The 7,581-nt window shown below is 35.6% G+C and overlaps 1 pseudogene; it reads right to left on the bottom strand.

The window, feature by feature from the left end:
* Positions 1-506: 506 nt before the first annotated feature.
* On the bottom strand, positions 507-633 carry LOC120093502 (U4 spliceosomal RNA; annotated as a pseudogene).
* Positions 634-7,581: the final 6,948 nt, after the last annotated feature.

Here is a 7,581-nt window from a genome sequence, read left to right as displayed (position 1 = left end):
AGCTTTAAAGTTATAGAAGCAATAAAACCACCCAAGGTTAAGCCATTATTCTTAAATGACTTACAAGCAGTTTCATTTTATTACCAAACATTTTTATCATTCTTTTTTGCAAAGACAAACGTGCTCAGCCTGATTTGTGTTTGTCTTTGCATTTAATCAAGCTTGCAGTCACTTTTGAAACTCACAATTAATCCTCCCTACATTTGTGTACTACTTTTAAACTTTTCTCTTAATTTATATTACTGTTTGATTGCTTATTACAATTTTATAATGTTGTAATAATAATAATATACACTAGTGCTCTGAGTATCCCTACAGAAAATATTTTACAATTCTATTATTTTAATTGCTCAAATATTTGCAAGTAACACATTCATAAAATGACAAACGTGAAAACCTGACACAGATTCTATGTTTCCCAGAAACCCACATAAAGTAGAATTCTTAATTTAAACACAAATTAATATTGTACACATTTATTTGAAAATTGAGACTAGATATAGTTTTCTGTCTTCAGATAGTAGAGAATGATTGTGGTTGGGGGAAAGAGAATAGGCATTTATAGTTTTCAATTAGCAACAATCGTGCCTCAAATAAACCTCATTGGCTATGATACTGCCACTATGCAAAGCTTGTTACCATTTATACAGATTTATTCTTGGAAACAAAATAAAGAACAAAACATGCTCAGAAAAATAATAGTAATAAGAATGAGGACAATGAGATATAATTATAATATTATGAGTCCTACATATTTAATATAACAGCATACAGATTATGTAGAGTGTGTGAAAAATTTAGGCTAAATAAGATGCTTTGTGCATTACATTTGACTTTATACTGATAAGTATGCATGCATATAATTTGGTTCTTAACCTACTGCTCCTCTGCAAATTGAGAAATTCAGACAATAAATTATAATTGTCAAGATTTCCTTAAAAGAAGAACCAATAGAATCAGAATACATATCAGATGAAGAAACATAAATATAGATGATACAGACGCTTATATTAAAGGATATAAGGGGTTAACCAGTCCCAGCAATTATGGTAGGTAAGAAGCCCTGTGATTGTCTTTTGGAAAGTAAGAAGCCCAAAAAACTTTCGCTGCTATTCCTCTCTGAGCCTGAAAACTTGGGAGTCAGGAGTCCTGAAGTACATCTTCAGAGTAAAGATGACTCATATCCAACAGAAAGAACAATTTCCTTCCTACTGGGACATGTTCAGTCATTCTGGGAGGAATATACTACGTTTCTCAATTCACTAATCAAATATTACCCTCTTTTGTAAACATGTTTTCAAACATGTCTGAAATCATTATTTTTCCACTTATCTGCATTATACTAAATTGAATGAAATTAATACAAAAGTCAAGTCTTCACATTATTTGGCTAAATGTTTAAAACTTCTTAAAGATAGTTAACACTATGACATTTATCTATTTTTGGTGTGTATGTGAACCCACAAGGTCCCAGTATATAGGGATGATTCAATAAATGAGTTGCTAAATGTTAACTTTATTCCTTTATTTGTGGTTTAATCAATGTCATTACTCAAATGTGTATTCTACATTGATAGGCATATTTTAGATAATAAATAAACAACTTTTATTTTGAATGATATAATAAGTTATAACTGGAGAAACATTACAAAGAGAAATGGTAATTCTGATTGAAGGATTGTAATAATATGATAGCTATGATATGGCAAACATGAACAGTGAAATGGAAAGAAAGTAAATATCAAAATTTTGCAATGTCAATTAATAAAAGAAGTTCCTTTTACCAGACCTGGCTAAAGATTTCTAGTTTTTACTTTGTAAAAAATAGTTGAAGTCCAGAGGAGACCGTGACCTGAGCATATATATTCCTCCTCTCTCTCATTCTAAATATAGATAGAACTAATAGCTAAGACGAATGAAAGATCTAGTATAAAACAATAACCAAAACAACAGTAAATACAGAAATATATCTTCCCAGTAAAAACTAGATATCTAAATAGCAACAATGTTTCCCAGAGTGGGTACTTGAATGATACAAAAATTGGTTTAATAGTTTATCCACTTTGTCTACATCTCCTCTCCTTCTCTACCATCACTTTGATAATACAGCAAATTGATGGAGACATGTCATATCCTGAACATTCCACTTCTTTTGGGGATTGCATTTAACTGAGCTGAAGGGTTCTCCTTGTCTATTACAATGTGGACACCTGGGAATGGATAACATAGCTAGGCCAATGTTAAAGTCAGTGAGCTGTAGCAATCATGTTTATTGTCACTTGAATCTCTGTGATTACATTGTAACTTCATACCACATACCTTAAGCCATTTACTGATTTTTGTAAGCTGTATTTGCCCCATCTTTCTATTTTTGTTTTCTAAACAAGCATTCTGCTATATGTGTATATGATTATAACAGTGAAGATAAAGTATTACTATGATTTAAAAATGCCTTCCATATAAACTCTCATTCACAATATCTAAAAGAAATAGGGGAAATTTCTTTAATCCATATAGATCACAGTTCAATTCTATATGTGAGACATTGTATTCTCTGCTGCCCTATTGAGGACTTCCATAGTATTATTCCCTTCTTTACTCACTGAGGAAAACAATTGCGGTGACAGCCAGAAGAGTCTGCTGTATGGTTACTGAGTGTGCCTTTACCCAGTTGAAGAAGACATTAGGGAAAATGATCTTGTTGCTTACCTTACTGCTTATCCATGGATTTGCCAGTCTTGAGGGCACATTGCAGTCAGTCCTTGCCTAAAAAGGGGCTGGGCCTAGAGGTTCTATGAAGAAATGCTATAGACTATACAGTAAAAGTTATTAGCCCTAACAACTAACTATAGGATAGTCACAAGATGAATAAATTACTTGTATATCTATACATTATTACTGTCAAGCTATCCTTAAAGAGTATTTCAATAGTAAAGTAATCATAGTTCTGGAAAGCAAGAAAAGTTGGAAGACTCCTGATGCTGACTGTAAAAGGGCACAATAAAAACCGTTGTGGGAGGAAAGCATACATATCAATTGACAGCATAGGCAGAAAGTCCGGAAACAGAGAAATACACCTGAAGTGATTATTTCCATCCAATATACAAGGGAAACTTATTGGTAAAAATAGATATTACCAAGCATACATTGCTGTAAAATTTAGGTATATAACAACAAATTAAAATTTGAGAAATTGTCTGTCTCTCTCATTTTCTCTAATTAAACATAACATAGAATAAAATGTAAAGTTTTAAAAACTAAAGGAAAGTTTGAGGTGATTTGATAAAGTGAAAATCAGACAAAGAACTCATAGATGTAATAATAGTGTTCTCCTGAAAGAAAACTTTAATAGACTATATTTCAATAAAAAAATTTGAAACTGAAAAAATACTTCAAATAATGAAAAGACAGCCTAGACAAAGAGAAGAAAATTGTAATGGTTCTGTCCATTAAGAAATTGAATCCACAGAATGGAAGATCTAAAACACACACACACACACACACACACACACACACACACACACACACACACACAGTGTACACAGTGCAAGCAGGTAAAAATTGGGAATAAAAAAGTCATGAAAGTTTATGTATAACCAGCATATAAGAAGATGCTCAATGCATTAGTCATTAAGATATGAAACCAAGACACAAAGGTAGGTTAATGGATATGTTGGGATGACAATATTGCTCAGAGGTTAAAATTTTTGCTCTATAAACATGAAGACCAGATTTTTTATGCATAGAAACATAAGTCAAATTTGCAGTCATGGCCAGCTTATACTTCCACTCCTAGAAGACAAAGACAAGTTCCCCAAAAAAGAGGCCTAGCAAGGTTAGCCATAGGAGATCATGGTTTTCTTAAGTTTCCTTTCCTCAGTGAATACAGGAAAAAGAAAGGAAAGTTAATTTTCTCCATCCTTCAGGTGCACATATGTGCACCCCCAACACACCCATAGATATACACACACACACACACACATATACACATACTGTACACACACATACACATACTACACACACACATAATACACACACACATCCCACACACACATATATATGAAAATAAATATAAAAAGACAAAGACATACAAGTAGATATTCATTAGACCTACAATGACAATTACAGCAAGCACCTCAAAAGAATGCACAAACCAGCAAGTCAGGAGAGCACCTTAAAATACTAAACATTCCTTTTTTTTTTCCGGAGCTGGGGACTGAACCCAGGGCCTTGCTCATGCTAGGCAAGCGCTCTACCACTGAGCTAAATCCCCAACCCCTAAACATTCCTATTTTAAGTACAAAATTCCTACAGGAAAATAATTTAGCATTTTCTAATATATGTAAACATATACTTATTATATAACACAATTTCTTTCATAGATCTTTTACTAACAGAAAATATTTTGTTTTATAATAAGTTCTTCACTTTGTCACACAGATTTATTTAAAGTTGTTTATTTCTAATTTCTAAACCTATTTTAAAAAGAACAAACAACTAAATAGCCTTCAAAAGATAAAGGAACTATGATGAACCCATGCAGGGGGAAACTAACCAATAAGAAAGAACCAATCACTGATACCAAGCATTAACGTGCATGAATTGTCAAGGAATCAAAAGTGTATTAAGTCAGGATCAGAGGGCTGCCTGGTGCATGCTTCTCTTTATGTGAACAATTAGAAAATAAAGCTGTGCAGACTCTGAAAAGAGATGGGAAGATGCCATAGTGATTAAAGAGACAGCTCTGGAACATGTCCTTGATGTTAGCATTGGCCTGTCCTGTGCTAAATGTGGTAGTTACAAAAGTCCCTATATTTGTCAAAACTAAGAGAGTCACTATAAACCAAGAGTGAACTTTACTTTGTATAAATTAAAATTACAAAGAAACAATGCAAATTCAAAATGCAGCACTCATGTTAGTCAGACTTGACAACAGTGACACATAGCTGGAGTGAGGAGATTAAAGAAGGAAAGTTTAATTGTGACTCACCGTTTAGAGATATCAATTCATGGCTGCCTGCTTCACCTCAATGTTTCTCTCCAACCAGCAGTCACATTTCATAGTTCCGTCACTCACTGTCTTTTCAATTTTTGGTTCCCTTAGTAGTTTAAATTATCCATGAGACTGACCATGATAAATAATCTTTTTAATTTAAAAGTGCAATACATATTTGCCATAACCTGAAAGGTTTCCACGTCAAGGCATTATTGAATATTACAATTTCCATCATGACTACAGCTCTACAACCTTCTTCAACTTCCCTGTACTTATGATTCAACTTGGTAGACACCAAATTTCTACAAATTATACTCATCAAGACAAAGGGATAGTTATTGAATTTGAAAAAAGACACAATGAACACAAGGAGATGCAAACATTATTGAAACTGTAGAGCGGAACAGAATCATCAATTTCTTCACAGATGGTCCACTTAGATTTTACACCTCATTCAGTTTTATTTTAAAATTTCTTCTTTTAATTGGATATTTTTATTTATTTACACATCAAATATTGTCAACTTCCCTGGTTTCTACTCTACAAACCCCAATACCATTACCCTATCACTGCTTCTATGAGGATGCTCACCTACCCAGCCATTCCCACCTCACTGCTCTAGCACTCGCCTACACTGGGGCATCGAACCTTCACAGGAACAAGGGCCTCTACTCCCATGGATGCCAGAAAAGGCCATCCTCTGCTCCACATGCAACAGGAGCCTTGGGCCTCTCCATGTGTACTCTGGTTGGTTGTTTAGTTCATGGGAACTCTGGGGGGGGGGGTACTGGTTGTTTGAAATTGTTTTTCATTCTGTGGGTTGCAAGCATCTTCAACTCCTTCAGTCCTTTCTCTAACTCCCCCATTGTGGTCTCCATGCGCAGTCCAATGTTTGGCTGCAATCATCTCCACCTTTATTTGTCAGGATCTAGCAAAGGTTCTCACGAGAGAGCTCTATCTGATTCCTGTCAGCACACACTTCTTGGCATCAGCAATAGTGATTGGGCTTGATATCTGTATATGGGATGGATCTCCAGTTCTGGCAGTCTCTGGATAGGCTTTTCTTCATTCTCTGCCCCATACGTTTTCCCTGTATTTCTTTTAGACAAGAGGATTCTGGGTTTAAAAAACTGGATGGTCTTGTCAGGTATCAAACAGAGGAGAAGCCCTTGATTCTGTCAAGGCTCGATGCTCCAATATAGGAGAATGTTAGGGTTGTGAGATGGGAGGAAATGGGTGGGTAGGTGAGGGAGCACCCTCATATAAACAGGGGTATGGGGGATGGAATAATGGGTTTCTAGAGGGGGAAACTGGGAAAGAGGATAACATTTAAAATGTAAATAAAATATCCAATAAAAAATGAATAAAATTATTGGACATTATTGGGTGGCCCCATTCCACAACCAGGACCCTTGACCAACGTCTGTATGTGGCCTCCACAGGTTCTTCTTCCCCGTTTTTGGACACTTCAGCTAATCTTTGAGTCCTGAGAGCCTCTTGTTTTCCAAGCATGTGGGACTTTCTGGTAGCTACACTGTTCCCCATCTCCTATTGCTACACACCTCTGTTCTATTTCATAACAAATTGTATATCATCCCTGTCTCCTCCCATACCTGATCCTGTCCCCTATTTCCTCCTCTCCCTCCTCTCTTCCTCCCAAGTCTCTCCTACCCTCCACCTCCTATGTTTATCTTGTTCTCCTTCTAAGAAGTATTGAAACATCTACAGTTTTGTCTTTCTTCTTCTTGAGCTTCATATACTCTGTAAGTTGTATCATGGTTATTCCAGGGTTTTTGCCTAATATCCACTTATTAGTGAGTAAATAATATGTGTGGTCTTTTGTTACTGGGTTTCCTCACTCAACATGATATTTCCTAGTTCCATCCCATTGTCTGCAAATTTCATGAAGTCATTGCTTTTAATAGTGTAGTACTCCTCTGTTTTTAATGGAGTATTATTCCATTGTATACATGTAACACATTTTCTGTATCCATTCCTCTGTTGAGAGACATTTGGGTTCTTTCTAGCTTCTGGCTACTGCAAATATGCTATGCTAAGAACATAGTGGAGCATGTGTCCTTTTTATATGTTGGAGCATCATTGGACTATATGCCCAGGAGTGGTATGGATGGGTCCTCTGGTAGAACTCTGTACAATTTTCTGAGAAACCTCCAGAATAACTTCGGGTGGTTGTACAAGCTTGCAATCCCACCAACAATGGAGGAGTGTTCCCCTTTCTCTACATCCTTGCCAGCATTTCCTGTCACCTGTGTTTTTGATCTTAGCCATTCTGACTGGTGTGAGGGGAATCTCAGAGTTGTTTTTATGTACATTTCTCTAATGACTAAGGATGCCAGCAAGTAGAAGAATTCAAATCGATCCATTCTTATCTCCTTGTACAAAGCTCAAGTCCAAGTGGATCAAGATCATCCACATAAAACCAGATACACTGAAACTAATAGACGAGAAAGTGAGGAAGAGCCACAAACACATAGACACAAGAGAAAATTTCCTTAACAGAACACCAATGGCTTATGTTCTAAGATCAAGAATTTACAAATGGGACCTCATAGCATTCATTGCAA

Source organism: Rattus norvegicus, chromosome 6 (assembly GCF_021556685.1).
Source record: "Rattus norvegicus strain SHRSP/BbbUtx chromosome 6, alternate assembly SHRSP_T2T, whole genome shotgun sequence".
Taxonomy (NCBI): domain Eukaryota; kingdom Metazoa; phylum Chordata; class Mammalia; order Rodentia; family Muridae; genus Rattus; species Rattus norvegicus.
Note: the sequence above shows the minus strand (reverse complement) of the source record. Positions and strands in the feature narration are given on the sequence as shown.